Raw genomic sequence first — 18,907 nt, forward strand, 5'->3', positions numbered from 1 at the left:
CCACTATACCATAACTAAGTGGTTATGAGAACACTATAAGCTGAGTGGTTTAAAAACAAAAGAAATTTGCATCTCACAGTCCTGCAGGCTGGAAGTCCAAGATCAGGGGTCAGGCTCAGGTGAAGGCCCTCTTCTGGCTGCAGACTGCTACCTTCTTGTAGTCGCCTCCAGTGATGGAGAGCTAGAGAACTCTCTGGGATCTTTCTTAAATTGGAGTCCTAATCCCATTTGGGAGGGCTACATCCTCATGATCTAATCACCTTCCAAAACCCCCCACCACCTACTATCACACTGTAGGTTAGGACTTCAATATACAAATTTTGGACGGATACAAATATCCATTAAATAACCACCTCTAATTGTAAAGCTGAATGCCTGTTTTCCCACTGCTGTTGCATACATGAGAAGACTAAAGCCTGACAGTTTAAAGCTAAGGTCACAAAGACAGTAAGTAGAGGAGCCAGGAGTCAAAATGAGACCTGCTTCCTTCGATTCCCAAGACTTATTTCCACTATATTCAGAATGAAGTGGATGCATTCAAGAAATACTTAGAAGGTGAAATTTGAAAAGTGTGCAGCCCAGAAGAGAAGACAAGTTTGTAAACCTAAATTTTCCCATAGTAAAGTGCCAATAATAAAGGCAAATGCCAAAATAAAGGAAGAATCTAACACAGAAATTGGGAATGAACAGGACTGGCTGTAAATGCTTCTTGCATTAAATGACACATGATATAAATCTTGAAGAATAAGCAGGCTTTAAGAAGGTAAGAAAGGAGAGAAAGCTGTGGTAGGCAGAGTGCAGAACAAAAGGCTCTAAGGAAGCACTATCAAGCAGAAATTTTGCAGTGATGCAAATATCTGATATCTACACAGTCCAATAAGGTGGCTACTAAGTACTTGATATGTGGCAAGTGCAATAAGAACTGGAATTTTAATTTCATTTGGTGAATTTAAAATTAAATTGAAATGGCTACATGCAGGTAGTGGTTATTATACCAGACAATGCAACTCAAACTGTGAAATTAGATGTGAGCAAAGAAATGGCAGACTCTTAAATGTCGTTAAAAGATGAAGTTCAAGGTGCACTGAGGCTGGACAGGAGGCTAGAGAGGGAGCCAGAAGTCATATTACAAAGAAATCCATTTTAAGGTTTAATCATACAAAATTTCCAATACTCAATCAATTTTGATTTTAAGAATCATCTGGCAATTTTATATACTGTATTGTGCTGAGGAACTTAAAATACTTTGCCTTCTGTTCTCTAAGTGCTGTGCAAAACAACAGAGGTTTTAAAATTTAAGACAACCTAGTCAATTCTTAAATATATTAACATCGTAAGTGAGAAATAGCCTTTAGGTAATCTACATTACATTTATAATCAGATTCAGAGCTTACCTTATGCTTCTCAATCCTGTCCTACTGTGGGCAGCCCAACAACTAAGGTAGTTTGAAAAATCGATTCTTTTTATGTACTAAAGTTAATTGCACTTCAACTGCATGGGTGCAAAGAATCTGTGTTCTTTTCCTCTCAATCTTGAGAAGGAAAATTGTCAAATAAGCCAGCATATTTAAATGCCGTATCAGAGAATCATTTTGATTAAAATATGCATTTATCAATAATTCTCTTTGGTCAGTATTTACCAACATAGAAGCAAGGACATATATACAGCAACTTAAAAGAATCTTTCCCAATCTTGTATTAGATTTTCAGGTTTTCCTGAATTCCTTTCTGTTCTCTGGGTGACTTAAAATTTTAATTTTGACAGTATAAAAACACAGCTCCTTTGCTTTAGCCTAGTATTTAGTTATTGCATTAACAAAATATAATACAGATTTAGAATAGATAGATACTACATTTTCTTTATTTTTATATTGAGAATTACATAAATACATTAATCTTTCAGGTAATACAATTTTAGCTAAAAATAAAGAACATCTTCTATAATAGTACAACCATCTTCATTTCCCTATGTTTGGAAAAAACAGAAATTATCTTTAGTGGTACTCTTATTAGAAATTATCCCAGTTTCAGCATCTTAGGATTTTATTTCCAAATTTAAACTATAGTATTTTAGTCAGCCATGTATACTGACACTTCCCTCCAGAAATCAGTCACAAAGTTGAGTGGCTGAGGATGCATTAGTCTTCAGATGAAATGCACTGCCTAGGATTCTGCCAGGTGGAAAGAGTCAGGAACAAAGTCATAATTATGATCACAGCATCAAAAGATTCAAAGTTGTTTTATCTTCAGACTTTAAACACATTTTTCACCTTAAAATAATGTTTAAGCCTTCACTTGTGATTCTGTTGGGAATGATGCATACAAAAATAGATACATAGTTAAAAATTTAGTATTTTTTTTAAAGTGAATTCCTAGGCGTTCTGTATAGGACAAAACAACTGCAACAACTCAAGATTAAAAGAAATAATCTATCTTATCCCCTAGTTTCTTAAAGGGATTCCCTGAGTTAAATTATTCAACATGATCGAGTCATTTTTAATAAACCAGAACAGACAAAAGTGCCAAACAGCAGCAAGATAGGTTTCTCTTGCAGGTGGCTATGACTCTTACAGGAGCAACAGGAATGTCTTTTGGGCAGAGGAGAGCGTTTAGGCCTTCCCACTCTGGGGCAGTTACAACTCCCCCCAGGCAGAGGCTCCTCCTGACCTCTGCGCACGTGAGCTTCTCTGACGGTCTTTTAATAGACAGCAGGGCATATGAAGTCTGTTACAGTCTTCTTGGTATTCTCAGGATCTACTCCAGTGTCTGGCAGATGATAAGAATTTAATAACGTTTGTTAAATAAATTTAGCAATAGTTGGAAGAAAATCCTGTTTCCATAGAAAGACACCACTGGCTTTCTGAGGAGGCAAGTTCATGATGAAGCTAAATAAAACCACCTAAGGTCACCCCAATGCCAAGACATTTCTTGACTTTTAAAAATCCAGTTGTTGAGTCAATCAATACTAGTTACAGTAACATGAAAGACAGAAAAGTCTTTTACTCTAAACATTTTCTAAGAAGTTGATCCTACAACATGTTTTGGTTTTCCATTTTGGCTTCTAATAATTCTTCTGAACTAAGTTTGACCTAAATTTTGCTTTAAATTGACCCTTTGAATGGAATACTGTTTTCTCACTTCAAAACATTTAAAAGGATACCGAATCTAATCACAAGAAAACATGTGACAAACCCAAAATGAGGAACATTCTTCTAAAAAGGGGGAGGACAGGCCTGTGTTTTTCCAAAATGTCAATGCCATAAAAGACAAAGTCTATGGACATGTTACAGATTAAAACAGACTAAAGATACACAACTAAATGCATAACTCTATACTCAATCCTGTACTAGGAAGGGGGAAAACAGCATAGAGGACACTACTGAACTAACTGACAAAATTGGAATACAAACAGTAAAGTATCAATGTTAACTTCCTGAAGCTTGTTAACTGTAAATCTACAACTTACACACTTCAGAATTTAGGGATATAGGGCTATGATGTATGTAAGCTACTCCTGAATGATTTAGAAAAAATATTGTGTGCAGACACATGCAGTGAGAGAGAACACACAAGAGAAAATAAATAAAAATAAAATAATACTAAATAAAGCAAATGAGACAAAATCTTAATAGATGAATCTAGGTGTAGGTAAAAGGTACACAGCTGTTCTTCGTCTTGTTTTTCTCAGTAAATTCTTTGAAGGTGACCAATGCTAACAGTTCTTCCTGGTTCTGTGGTCTTTTCCCCCATTTGTTTAGATATCTGTTAAAATGCTAAGTCTCATATAAATAACTGTGTTTTTGTTTTATTTACATTGTTCAAACACTCTAACTTCTTTTTAAGGAGACCTATTTAAAATACTGCATTTATTTCCAAAAAAAAAAGTACAGGTAATTTGCCAAATTTCCAAACAGAAGCAACAGTGCAACCCAGGTGTTCTAGGCTTTAAACAAGTTAATCATACACAGTTAAAAATATTTTCAGAGCACTGTAATAACCTCTCTAAGGCCTATAAAAGTGAGTTAAGACATAAACTCTGCCAGTAAGTAGATAAAAATCTAGTGGAAGATAAAAATATAAACTATGATCTGAAAAAAGGGGCAGAATCAACAAAGGTGGCATTATTATCTATTGTTGCACAACATAGTTCCCTGAAACCTGGTAGCTTAGAGCAATAAACATTCATTATTTCATGAAGTTTCTGTGGCCAAGACTCCAGGAGGGCTTAGTTGTTCAGCTGCAGACAAGATGTCGGCTGGGCCTCCAGTCCTCCTGGGGCTTGACTAGGCGCGAGGCCCACTTCCAGGTGGCTCACTCGCATGCCAGGCAAGTTAGTGCTGGCTGCTGCGAGGTTCTTCAGCATGTGGACTTCTCCACAGAGCTATGTAAGTATACTCATGACACGGCAGCTAGCTTCCCTGAGAGTGAGTGATTCAAAAGAGCAACATGGAAGTCACGACGTCTTTTACGACCTAGACTCCAAAGTCATACGCTGTCATTTCCACAATATCCTACTGGTTACACAGGTCAGTCCTGTTCAGGATGGGAGGGGACTTCTCAAGGGCACAAATAACAAGGGGCAAGAATCACTGGGGACCATCTTGCAGGCTGACTATCATAAAAGATAGAAAATACTAAGGGAGTACAAAGGAGATGCAATTAAACTCCATTGCTTGGGATGCCAATGATAAAAAAAAAACCATTAGGTTATCTCTGTGGTATAATCTTTTAAATTCAGTTCTTCACTTAGAAAGCAAGCCAGTAGTTGTAGCAGAGAATATGACAGTCTGGCACTATTCTTCCCTCTTTTAACAAAGTATACACTAGAATACACCTGAAGAGACCTACAAAACAGTTTTTATGATCAGATACTGGGGCCCCACAACTGACACTCATCCATGCTACTCCGGTGGGCAGGTAAGTCTCAGTCTGTATAGAGGTTTGTCCTTATACTCCTTAGTATGAAGTTAAATGTAGACCTGCCCCTAACCAACAGATACCTCAAACGCAAAGGGTCTTATCACATTCACAGAACCAGAATCTTGGAATCCTAGAATGATAAGGGATTTTAGAAAACCTCATGCCTTCTTTTAAAGAAATGGGAATTAAGACTCATGAAAGTGGACTGTCAATGGTCAAAAGTAAGTGAGACTTGACTCTCAAACCTGTAGCAGTTGTGACTAGAACCTCAGTATGAGCCATCTTTCCATAAATGCTACTGAAATAGGCAATGCACAGATCTGGACCCATGCATGCCCCCACAGTGCTCCAACAACCACCACCTAGCGTACACTGAACACTCATGCTTAGATACTCTCTAGTAACAAGAGACCTTTGGCAAAATCTTTCTCAACTAAATATACAAAGATGGTTTTAACCTAAAATAATGTGTGATGTGCTTGTTTTTGTAATGGAAATGATTAATTCTGATCAATCTATACTTTACTGCCTCCGTGATTACTGGAAGGCACATGAAAGATGACTAGAATAATACAGCTAGCACAAACAAGTACTATGCTTGGTGTGTACTTCATTACTTGGCAATCAATTGTGTGTTACAGTGTAAAGCATGTAGGTGAACAAGTACTGGACCAGCGAGAGGACCTTCATTTTAATACCAGTTCTGCTCCTATACAGTTGTAGGACCTGAATGACTTCTTTATACTTTCTTGGCGTCTGTGCTCTTATCTGTAAAATGAAGGCTTAAAAAACATTATGGGTTGAATTGTGTCCTCTAAAAAGATTCACACTACCTGTGAATATGATCTTATTTGGAAACAGGGAAAATGCCATATGAACATGAAAGACAGAATAACATCTGTAAGCCAAGAAACACCAAAGTCTGCTGGCAAATGACCAGAAGCTAGGAAAAGGCATGGAACAGACTCCTCCTGACAGTCCTCACAATGAACCAAACATCTGACACCATGATCTTGGACTTCTAGCCACTAGACCTGTGAGACAACCCATTTCTGTTGTTTAAGCCCCCCAGTTTGTGGTACTTTGTTCCAGCAGCCCTAGCAAACGAATACAGAAGAGACGATCTCTTTGCATTCCACAGGGTCTAAAATTCAATAATTCTATGAAATACTACAAATGTTTAGGAAGACTTCTCATATTCAGCTGTTTACAGCACACCACCAGTCTTTCGACAGAAAACAAAAAAAAGATCCTCTATGACAATATGCAAGGGATGGCAAACATTTTCTGCAGAGACTAAATATTTCAAGCTTTGTGGGCCATATAAGGTCTCTGTCACATATTCTTAAACAACTCTTTAAAAATGTAAAAATCATTCTTAGTCCAACAGATATACAGAAACAAGCCACAGTCTACATTTGACCCATGGGCCATAGTTTGCTCACCCCTGATGTGCAGGACTAACAAGCCTCTTGTTCCTTGGGCTCTTTTTCCTCATAGTTCCAAGCCCAAGGGAACTATTTCAAATTCTTTCACAACTAGGTGGAAAATATTTTACACTACACCAGGCAAGGGCAAGCTTCCAAAGTCCTCAGAGTTAGCTGTCCCTTCTTATAACTATTACACTGAAGTAGTCCAGTTAGTAACTTTCTCCATTTTTCCTTTAGTTACTTTTCATTAAGAAGATACACACACGCAAATCACTTGTGACCGTCAACAACTACACACTCTCAGAAGCACTATGCTATTTCCAGGGCCATTCCCCAAGGATACCCCAAGGATATGCTGCTTTCACATCTCAAAAAATGATTAACATCTAGAGGTTTAAATAGTTAAGGTACTTTTCATAATCACCAGGTATTGTGGATCTGATAGCAGGGCTAAGCACACAGAAAGTGGGGCAAAGGCCAGAGACTCAAAGTTCCAAAGTGATGTCACAAGGCTATTACTGTTGCTTTTCCTTCTCTTTTTCTAAATTGGGCCCCTGCTGTTTTCTGACAAGGAGCTGGTTTGTGTAAAGGAAGTAACATAGTACCTAGCATAAAACAGGTACTCCAGAAATGCTCTCCTTCATGCTTTACAAAGTGAAGATAGAAAAATAAGATGGAAGATTTTCCTGCTGCTTAGAAAAATTCCTAAAGCTTGTTTAGAGAATATACCTGAAAATACAAGGTGAAAGAAGCCAGCCATTTGGTATGCATGAATGCTGGGATGGGTCAGGGCGGTGTAGGGTAGGGTGAAAGGGATGGCGAAATGGAAGGAAAGAGGGTCGTTATGGCCATGGTGGTAAAAATAAAGGAAAAGACACTTCTCACCTCGTTTATTTCAAATACCAGATCATGCAACTTAATTTGATTGCTTATTAAGGAAAGGTTCCTATAATCCATTCTTGATTTATTTTCCTGTAACAAAAATCTTTAGTTTTAAAATAATAACAAACAGCACATATACAGGTGGAAAATGGGTCCTGTGTTAGTCTGCTTGGGCTGCCATAATGAAATATCACAGACTGAGTGGCTGACACATCAGTGATTTATTTCCTCACAGTCTCAGGCTAGAAGTCCAAGATTAAGGTGTCAGCAGGCTGGTTTCTTCTGAGGCCTCTCTCCTTGGCTTACAGATGGTCACTTTCTCACTGGGTCTGTGTCCTAATCTTCTCTTCTTATAAGGACATCAGTCATAATGGATTAAGGCCCACCCTAAAGATTTAATTTTAACTTATTTACCTCTTTAAAGAATTTATCTCCAAATACAGTAGCATTCGGGGTTAAAGCTTCAACCTATGAATTTTGTAGGGACAAAATTCAGCCCATAACAGGCTCAAACTTTAACTTGTCAGCACTGTAGTTTGCATTTATAGTACAGTGACTGTGTCTCTGTTTATTTACATGTCACATATGTAGATTAAATAATATAACAGGATGATGTGAATTTATTAAAAACCATCTCTTTTTGTACATAAACTCAAATCTATAAATTGCACACAAAATGTGGTGATTTACTTGGTAACCTGCCAGGGCTGGCCTAGGGTGGCAGGTAGGCCACAAGGAGCACCTCTCAAAGATCCCTTTCCTAATCGCACCTTCCTGACTGGTTTGCCACAAAACACAAAATTCTTGTGTTCTATTCCTTCACTGGCATTTTATTTCCTCTGAAAATGTAAATAAACTCTGGAAGAGTAATATATTAAGTGATTCTCAGCCACTAACACCTTAGGGTAGAATAGCTAAGATCACAGTTTTAAAATAACTAATTCCATCATAATGGAATTTTCATTACTGCCCTGCTATTGGAATGTTAACAACGGTATTCTTTAATAATAATTCTAGTCCAAGTCATTCAAGTTTTTTTTTTAAGATAGTGAGATAAGTATCATGTATAAATACATTTCCTCATCTAATAAACAAACCTAAGAGAAAGGTGATGAAATTAACATTTCTGAGTACTTGCTCTGTATCACGTACTCTGCTAGGTGCTTTAGAACATTTCATTCTAAAAATAATTCTATATAGTAGTATTAATCCCATTTACAGATGAGGAAACAGGCTCAGATTAATTAACAGAGTTTGCCGAAGGTAAGGAGAGATTAAAACCCACGTCTGCTTTACGGCTTGCCTGTTCGGTGCCTGTGGTCGGACGACTAGTGCTGAGCTTCAGTTTCCTCATTTTAAAAACAAAGACAGCAATGGCACCCTAGTTCTGATAGCACTGCTGGCAGGTTTACATGAGTTAATCTGTATACGGAGCAGTGTGGCAGAATGCAGAACTGACCTGCAACTTCTGAGACTAGTTCTTAAGAAGCCTTGTCGCCTTTTGCTCTAGCCCTCTCGGGACACTTTGGCTGCCTTGTTAAAAAGCCTGAGGGAGACTATGAATGAGGAGAGGCGGCTTGGAGACAGAGACGCCCAGCTCGCATGCAGCACCGTGGTCTCAGACACATCTTAGACCCTTCGGTCCCAGGCCAGCTGCCAACTCACTGCAGCTACATGTGTGAACCCAGATGAGACCAGCAGAAGAAATTTACAGTCACCTACAGAATTAGCAGAAATAATAAATCATTTTTTAAAGCCAGAGTTTTGGAGTGGTTTGTTGTACAACAGATGACTATTGCAGTTAGACTAAAAATATGTTAATTTACAATCCCAAATTAAAAGTATAAGAATGAGATAAAAAGACGACTTCATAACCTGTACTTAAAAGTTTTCTCCCCTTGAGATTTCCAAGTTTGATTTTCCTAATGCATAAAAGTTAAAATAACCTGAGACCTACGTGACTAGTCATAGCCAGCAGGCGCTACTATCTGATGTAATCAGCACTTCAGTCAGCCCTAAGGAGGAACACTTATTTAGCTTAAACCAGACAAAAGCAAGGGAAAGAGTTCTAAGGTGCAGATGACCAAATGACCCCATCTTGTGGGGTTTCCCTGGTCTTAGAGAAACACATCAGCACTTATGCTCATCTGTTTTTTTTCCCCCCTAGTTTTCTCTGGGGTATGTGATAAGGGAGTTTCTTTAGTTTATCAAACCAATTTTTAAGGCTTTCCTTCCAATTCTGACATGTAAACATTCTCTCACTTCTGCCTATTTCATTATTACCAAATCTCTATCTATAGTCCAGATGTCACTCCTGAGACCAAGATGCAACCACCTGATGGAATAATCTCCTCATGGACATATCCTGGAGTCAGCTCATTTGCTCCATTCTTCCTCTTCTCCCTTGACCGTTAATACCTTTGTCTCCTCCTACACTGCCAGACTAAGTCCTACTTAGGCATCATTTCTTCTGGGAAACCAAGAATCTCTGGGGCTCGGTTAGGTCTAAGCCTTTCTTGAAATTTTAGCATTTATCTTGGTACCTTATTACAACTGTATATATTATTAAAAATGTACATCTTGTATACAGTTGTACTTTTCATCTTACCATTCATCCAACAAACAAAACATATAAGGTGGTGATAAATGATGCAGTAAAGAAAAACAAAACAGGGTAAGGGGCTGCAACCATTTAGTGGAAGGGGTGTCCTTTTCAATCTGCACAGGAAAAAAGTTGCTCTTCAACTGGTGTGTGGTGTGTTTGTAGAAAAGGGATCTGTAGGCACTTACAGATTTGACCCTAATGAAATGGGAAGCCACTGGAATGTGTTGAGCAAAGAAATGGCACGATCTGATTTATGTTTTTACATGATACACTGGTTGCTAGATGGAGAACAAACTGTAGGGAGTCAAGAAAGGAAGCAGGGGAATAGGAGGCTACTGCTATAATCCAGCAGTCCTCAACTGGAAGCACTTTTGCTTCTAGGGGACATGTTAGCAACGTCTCCTGACATTTTTGTTTGTCAAAACTGTGGGAGAAGTGATTACTACTTGCAAGTAGTGGGTGGAGGCTGGGGATGCTGCTGAACTTCTACAAGGAACAGGACAGCCCACTCCCCTCAAAAAGAATTACTGGTCCCAAATGTCAACAGTGCTGAGGTTGAGAAACTGTTATAATCTGTGATAGAATGGTGGCTTGGTTTAAGATGGTAGTGGGGAAAGGTGAAGTGCTTAGATTCTAAATATATTTTAAAAGTAGAGCTGACCATATTTACTGAGGGATTAATTGTATATACAAGGGAAAAAGGAATCAAAGATGACACCAACAATTAGAAGAATGAAGTGCCTCATACTGAGAGGGAAAGATGTGGGTGTAACAGGTAGGGAACAAGTGCTTTCTTTTATTTGGGGGTAAGCAGAACTGATGGGACTCAAGCATTCAGTTCTGGATATACTAAACATGAAACATCTATCTACTTGGCATCAAATGAATAAATTAGGTAGGCAAATGGATATATGAGTCTAAAGTTCAGGGGCAAGGCTGGGGCTGGAGAAATAAACTTGGGACTCTTAGCACCTGTATAGCTTGTAAAGCTGCAGGACAGGATACTATTATTCAGAGAGCAAATGCAAACTGAGAAGAGATCTGAGCTCTGATGCATTCCACTGTTTAAAGAAGAGGAGGAACTAGCAAAAGATACTAAGATGATGAAGGAGAAGACTTGGAAGTAGGAGGAAGAGAAAAATGATCAACTCTGTCAAATGCTGCTCAGATGTCAAAAGGAAAATGAAGACTTAAGAACTGACCTCCAGATCTGGCAACATAGATGCCAACACTGTTGTGGAAAGGAACAGTTTTGGTGGGGAGGTAGGAATGAAAATCTGACTGGCCTGAATTCAAAAGAGTTAATACTACAGGAAGGTAGAGACAGTAGCTATAAAAAATGATCCACTCTCTTGAGACCTTTGTAAAGCTAAGAAACAACATTATCTGCAGGGAATTTTTTTCTCCCATTTTTTTTAACTTTATTTATTTATTAAAAAAATTTTTTTGGGGGGGGGAGTAAGTAATTTAGGTAGGTAAATTATTTATTTATTTTAATGGAGGTCCTTGGGATTGAACCCAGGACTTCGTGCATGCTAAGCACGCTCTCCACCACTGAGTTATACCCTCCCCTCAACTTCTTATTTTACATATGCATACATACAAAAAAGTTTATAATATGTCAAATCCCCTTACATCCACCATAGAGATTCAAAATTTAATACTATCATATTAGTTTTCCTGTATATATGTATTACACACACATACACATTCCTGAATACTGAAGATAACTTCACCTCTAAATTATGTCAGATATACCTCCAAAAAAAGGCCTTTCTCCTCCATAAACGTAATAACCACTAATGCACCCAGGAAAATTAAAAATATATTCCCAAATATATTCTATAGCTGGGCATACTCAAATTCCTCCAATGTATTTTATAGCATTTTTCTTCAAATCTGGATTTAATCCAAGTCTATGCATTGCACTTGGTTATCAGGTTTCTTTGGTCTCTCTCAATGACTTTTTGAAAAGACCTGTCTTACAAAATGGATTGGACTGATACTCTGTTAACGTGATTTAACTTGTTCTTTAATCCTGGAAGGGAAGTTTTTGAAGGGCAGTAAATATATTCACTATTCCTAGCATAATATTCTAAAATTAACATTTCCCAACTTTCCTATATCTCTCCACAAAGTCTTTCATTTTCAGAAAATTCTCAATTTACTCCAAGATTTTTTTCATTTAACTGCCACCTATTAGCTCTGAAGATTCAACTGAGCAAATTTCAAGGCTTATATATCCTATATTCAAAAAAATACACTACCATCTCTCATTTACTATAAGAATTCACGAGAGATCTAATCTTAAGGCTAATCAGTACCCAAACCAAACATCATTTTATTGATTAATCATGACAGATTACACTTGGAAAGTAAAAGGAATTCTCTGAAATTTCTTTCCTGATTAGCAAAATAGTGCCTCCTAATACTTGAGGGTGAAAGCTGCTGTCAAATATGCCTACATGACTGGAAATTGTAACAGCCAGATGAGTTTACTAGGCTGGTGCTGGTATGTTCTGTATGCTACTCTGTCCATGTAGTAAACAACTTAAATACAGATGAAAAATTTGATTACACTCATATTTGGGCTTCTATAACTGGTCATTCATGTATAAATTCTTTAAACAACTTAATGAACATTCTTTAAGCAACTTAAAATGCAAATTTAGCCAACAATGTTTACAGCTAGAATTGCAAGGCACTTTAGGCACTGCTGATTTACCTTACAACATTTTCTGCCATAATCTTCAAATTATTTTCTTTTCCATAGTGTTGGAAAGCATTAAAAATATAATTTTTTATACAAATGAATTTTATACTCTTTAATTCAATGAACATTTCAAGTTCTAACTTACATTATTTTTATCTTACAAAACCTGAAATTATTTAGTATATAATATGAAATCTAAACTATGATCAAATGAGTAAAATAAAATGGTTAATAATTTTTAACAATCTTATTTCACTTACTTAGGCTTCTTTAGTGCTTTGGCATTAGAACTGGAATCAAACCACTGAGGCTTAGAGTGATGGTTTTCAACTCCTTTGGGCCTACGGACTACTTCACTGAGGTAAACGACCTTCCCTTGTCATCTAGTCCACCTCATCCTGATTACCACCAAAAAAAACCCCTCACTTGAATAAATCAGAAGCTGGGAATCAGACTTTATAAAGCACCTCCCATGAGACCAGAAGTGATTAATTCATACCAAAATCAAAATTATAGCTACTACCACCTTGTAATAAGTTGGCCTGTAGATCACTTGAACTTCCACAGACTATCTGGAAGACCATGATCATATTATGTAAACTTTTGATTTAGACAAAGAGCTAGACAGGAAGGAGGGACCAACCAGCAGGAAAAAATCATCCTCTCAATTTATTCTCCAGCTAGGAAATTATACAGTAATATATACCAAAATACGATTATTTCACAGAACTACCATTAATACTTTAATAATTTAAATGAGATAGTAAACATTATTTAATTATTGCTCTCATATGAAGCAATGTGAGGTAACAAAATCAAACTAACATGTTATATATTATTGTGGTAGCTACTTCTAAGATGAGCTCCAATGGGCCCTGCCTCCTGGTATTCACAGCCTGTGTAGGTCCCTCCCACATTATATCAAAGTGGGTCTGTGCAACAGAGTGATGGTATGTCACTTCTGAGGCTAGATTATAAAAGACATTGCAGTTTCTGCCTGCTGCCATGTTGTAAGGACACTCAAGCAGCCTCCAGATGACTGCAACCACATGAGACCTTGAATTGGAACCACTAAGCTAAACCACTCCCAGTTTCATGACCATCAGAGACTGTGTGAAATAATAAATGTTTGTCTTTTAAGTTGTTTCAGGGAAATTTCTTACAAAGCAAAAGATAACTAACACAATAATATATACCAATTTAACTGGTTGAAATTGTAACTTTATAACCTCTCATTTAGGTATTAAAAAATCACAGCATGTTGAGGCAATGTAAAGTAGTAAAAAAAAAAATTCACTAATACCTGAGTACCACTGAGGGCAGAAAATCTCTCTCATATCCCACATGAAGCTTCCTTCAGGTAATATTAATGGCTGACTTCCCTCTAGGGGAAGTCTCACTGACTCCTCCCTAGGATAGGAGGGAGTAACTGGTCTGATAACAAGTCTGAGAGAAGGAATTCTGAGGCTCAGCTACTTCTTCCCTCCTTTCCATCTGGGATTTGTCTGACTCAGAACAGAGTCATCTGTTCTGGTCTGCTCTCTGTCACACAGTAAATGCAATGGGACAAGCTCTATTCTTGTAGATGGGAAACTGGAGGTTTAAATCTGCCTAAGTCTGGAGTGCAACCCTAGGAAGCTCACTGTTGCTGCAAATCTCAGCCACATTTTCCATACAACTTCTTTGGTAATTAAAATTACATTTGAATGTTCATCTGTCTGGCTTTTGTGTCTTATTTCTTAACTGGATCCAAACTTCAAGAGAGAGGGGAAAAAAAAGGGCACCTTATCAACCTCAAGATTAAGTACAAACTACTATTTGGGTATTTTGTGCCCTTGTGGAGTTTACAGTCTTTTGGGATATAAACTAAAACACCTGAATGGTTACATAATAATATAAGAATTACCTAACAAATATAGACTACATGAAGCAAATAATTATTACCAGTTAGGAAATTATGATCATCTGTGAGAATCAGAAAATCTGAAGAAGAAAGGTAAAAACACAGATACCCTGATCCTCCATGCCAAACCCATAAAATGGGACCCAAGCAATTGAATTTTTAGTAAGTTCTCAATATAATGTTAATCCACATCTAAGAACCCAAGACACACATGGTGAGTGCAATGACTTTGGAAGAAAGGAGAATGTAATGAGCTAGCAAAGGAAAGAGTATAGCAAACAGAACTTGAAGCAAACTTCGAAGGACATGCAGGGTTTAGATGAGGAGGCAGAGGATGAGGAGGAACCAACATTTGCTGAGGGCTTATTAACTACCAGACACTTTACATATCACCTTATTTAAGACAATTTCAATTTATATGTGGAAAAACTGAGACTCAGATTAAATAATTTGCCTGAGGCCACAAAACTAGTTAAATGACAGAAAGGGATTAGTAGATATTTTCAATTTAAAGATGAAATTGAGCCTCTGGGAGGTAAAATATTTTGTCAAAAGTAACAAAATTGGAAAGTGGTAGAACTGTAATTAATAGATGGCCAAGCTGAAATCAGGGCTGTGAATCTAAAGGCTAAGCGTCCTTTTTTTTTTTTTAAATAAGTGGCGAAGGTGAAGGTCTATATTGGATCAGATAAACATACAAAAGTAGGAAAACAAAAGCAAATTATAAAAATAAATCATATTAGATCATTACAAAATAAACCTCATTTTAACTTGTGATGCAGCCAGAGAACCATATATTAAGGACCACTGATGGCTTAAAAACCACTCAAAAATAACTTTTTAATCATTACGGTTTTGTCTCAATTGATTAGTTTACTAAATAATTACTAACTGCCATTAGCAGTTAAACCCAACTGTTAGAGTGAACCGATGACTCAGTAACTAGTTGGAAAGCACCAACCTATTCAAAATAGTCAAATTAATTTTATGGTTAGCCTCAATTTAGAAGTGTAATGTTAAGGTCAGAGTAATTTTATTTATAACTGAAATTTTTAAAGACTGCTTTATGACAATGTTTTAAAAGACTTCTTTATTGCCTATGTTACTACTTTAAGTACTTTTTAAAAGTGAAACTGCACATTTATTCATCTTTATTCATCTTTATTCTTCATGCATAGGGACTTCAGTTCAATTTTTCTATTTTTGAGAACAAAATCAAAATTCAACTCCTTGAGGCCCTTCCTATAATTAAAATTAACTACTTTTTCTTCATTGCTGCTACACTACATTACTTGTACAACTCTACTTAACATTTATTTCATTTTACCTTGTATGAAAGCTATTTGTTTACAGATGTTTCTGCTTCTCTTTAGGGATAAAGACAATGCATTATTCACCTTTGTATTCACCCAGCATTTGGCACAGTTCCTTGCACATTCAATAAAAGCTTGTTGACGAGTAAGTTAATATTTTTCTCAGTAAGAGGAGCACATACATTACATGTACATTTTCCAAACCAACACTGAACTAACAAAGAACATGGGGAAATATGCTGTTGAAAACATACCATTTTAAGAGTAGGTTTGGTCAGCCACATAAATTGGGAACCACCAAGATCATTCACTCATCAACAAATATGTACTATGTACCATGCTATATATATATATATAGAAAAACTGAGGCTCTTTATACATCATTTATATATATATAATATATATATTGTACACATAAACATGAAACAAAATAGATGTAGTCCTTGCCCTCACAAAGCTCACACCCAGTAGGAAGATGGATAGTAAGAAATATATATATGCTATGAAGAAAACAAACAGCAAGTGATAATAAAATATTAGAGTTGGGGTGGAGGGTAAAGAGCTGCTCAGGTAGGGTAGACAGCTTGACAAGCGAAATTTAAGCTGAAACCAAGGATAAGACTCGGTTATACAAAACAACAGTCAGTAGTAAAGGCCCTAAAGATGTGCGTGGGGGTCATGTGCTGCAATGCCAGTTTCAGGGGCATATAGTTATAGCACATTTCTCAATCTTCTATTTTTCAGTTCTTTTGCTATTGTTTCTATCACCATTTCTCCTTTTCTGATGGTTTAGATGTTCCTAGCTAAATTAAATGACGGCATTAACTACGGGGAATGTAAGATTCCTTCCAAATAATCCTAATTTCCTTTTAGTCCTTTTGACTGATAAATTCATCTCAAAGTGACAACTCTGTCCCAATTAAGAAAGAGTGTTTCTCTGTATCAGCTTTAATTTTTTGATTTGGAGCCCTCCTGATTGCTAATCAACATGCTATGTGATTACTTCAACAATTACTTATAGAATGTTATTTCGTCATCAGAAAAATCCACTGCTGCTTTTGGAACTCTATGTTGCTCTAGAGTCTACGCAGAGTAAAGGTACCTAAAGCAGACCCTAATCACTGGGCAATCTCAGATCTACTGGAGTACATGTTAAATTAGGAGCAAATCACATACTGGAAAGAGTCCTGGATTAGAAATTAGAAGATGTGGATTCTAGTCCCAGATCTGCCACTTTGTTATGTAAATTTGAGTAAATTGTTTACTTCTTTTAGGCTTAATCTTCTCATTGATAAAGGGGGAATATATAAATGTTGCAATTTACACAAATTCAGCTATACGAGCTTAGCAAAAAAATTTAAAAGAAAATATCAACTTAAATAGCACTCAAGAAGCATATGCCCTGGAGTGAGCATGAGCTGGAAAGCACACATCTGTTGTTACATCAAACAGGCTCAGCTTTTACATGCCTCTCACTGAAAATCCTACTCAGCTGTATGACTTTAGTGTTTAAAATATATATATTTGTTGTTGTTGTTTGTTTGTTTAGGGCAAGTTCCTTACACATAATCCACTTGTTTTATCTAGGGCACAAGAAGCTCAAATGAAGAAACGGTGATTCAAGTGATGCAATTTATCTCATGTTTACTTTAGAACCAAATAGGACATTGAGTCTATTATACCATCATATTATACTGCCACAGGGAACACTAAGTCAAAGTTGATGGAAACCTAGAAATATCCTTTTGAGATTAATCAGTACATCCAGATTTATCAATTTTTTACATGATTAGTTACTAAATAACATTTTATGAATGATATCTCTATCCCAAAAGAACTGTATCACTGTTTAGGGCATAGTTATATTCACATATGTGGAAAATGATGTATAAAGTTACTCATTACATAATGCTCTTAATAAGATCAGACAAAAACCTAAATGTCTAAAAAGAGAGGACTGATGAAATGATACATTATATGATGGAATATTATGCAACCATAAAAAGTATAAGGAAACACTATACATAATGACATACAGAACTTTTAAGATAAATGAAAAAACAAGGTACATAAACTATGCACAATATGTACTGTTTATGTAAAAAAAGAGAAATAAAACATATATACATACTTATTTGCTTGAAAATGCATACATTTTTAGGGGAAAAATTATACAGGAAATTGTTAGCACTGGCTGTTTCCTAGGTAAGGAACTGGGTGGCTGAGGGACAGGTGTGGAAGGAAGACTTTTCACTGTGTATTCTTTCTTTACCTTTTGAATTTCAAACCATGTGAATGTATTACCTAACCCAAAAGAAAACACATTAAGATCAGCAAGAAAGTAGTTTGCAATGAAACAGGATCACATTCTTAATGGAAAACATTTCTAAAAAGTAGGCATATCTCTCAGGGTAAATACCAATAGGTAGAATGTTAGAACTATCAGGGACCTTCCTTAAATGCTCCATCTATCCCAAACTTCTCACTGTATCTGTGAGATCTGTAAACTGAGGCCTTCAAAATTTGGTGATGTGTGTAAGGTCGCATGGCAGAAGAGTTAGGATTAGAAATCAGAAATTCCAACATCTATCCTAGGACTCTTCTTTATCATTTTGTCTTCTCATTTTGTGCCAAGTTAAGTTTAGGCTACATGGTGAGTTGTCATGTTCTGTCTAAATTTTGGAGTCCAAATTAACGAAATAACCTCAAACCCTCAGACTACTTACGTCTTGTGTGGTCACTATATGGCTATACTTACAAATAGGCTGTGCATATCTCTATCACTGCACATATTACAGTATGATAAATGCACTTTTTCCTATCCTTCTAACTCAACTGAATTCATTGAGGGCAAGAACTAAAATGTCTTAAGTTATTTTTTTAAATATGTGAATGTCCAGCACAAGTATACTGCCAAAAATGTTAATATAGGTTCACATTTCTAGGAATTTTAAAATGTTACAAAGTACACAAACCATTATGTATACCTCACACACCAGTGGCCAAGGACAGCATCCCATAATCAAACATATTAATATTTCTTCAGCAAAACATATGGTACAAATAAATACGATACATGACTTCTCATTAGTTCAGGCCATATTTTACTACCAAATGCATTTTGTCCCCAGGCTTAAAAAG

General features: G+C 36.6%; 3 long non-coding RNA genes across 3 annotated transcripts in view; 1 reads left to right on the top strand and 2 right to left on the bottom strand.

Annotated features, from left to right (window-relative positions):
- The window catches only part of LOC116283346 (uncharacterized), a 103,416-nt gene that overhangs the window by 82,506 nt on the left and 2,003 nt on the right, over positions 1–18,907 (bottom strand). The gene's annotated exons all lie outside the window — the stretch shown is intronic.
- On the bottom strand, positions 1,844–7,031 carry LOC140701080 (uncharacterized). The gene is made up of 2 exons (XR_012079900.1): positions 6,775–7,031; positions 1,844–2,766 (listed from the first exon to the last, which is right to left on the bottom strand). It is a non-coding gene; the product is annotated as an uncharacterized lncRNA (long non-coding RNA).
- Positions 6,868–8,993, top strand: LOC140701079 (uncharacterized). Its single transcript, XR_012079896.1, has 2 exons — positions 6,868–7,113; positions 8,743–8,993. It is a non-coding gene; the product is annotated as an uncharacterized lncRNA (long non-coding RNA).

This window comes from Vicugna pacos, chromosome 14 (assembly GCF_048564905.1).
Source record: "Vicugna pacos chromosome 14, VicPac4, whole genome shotgun sequence".
Classification (NCBI taxonomy): domain Eukaryota; kingdom Metazoa; phylum Chordata; class Mammalia; order Artiodactyla; family Camelidae; genus Vicugna; species Vicugna pacos.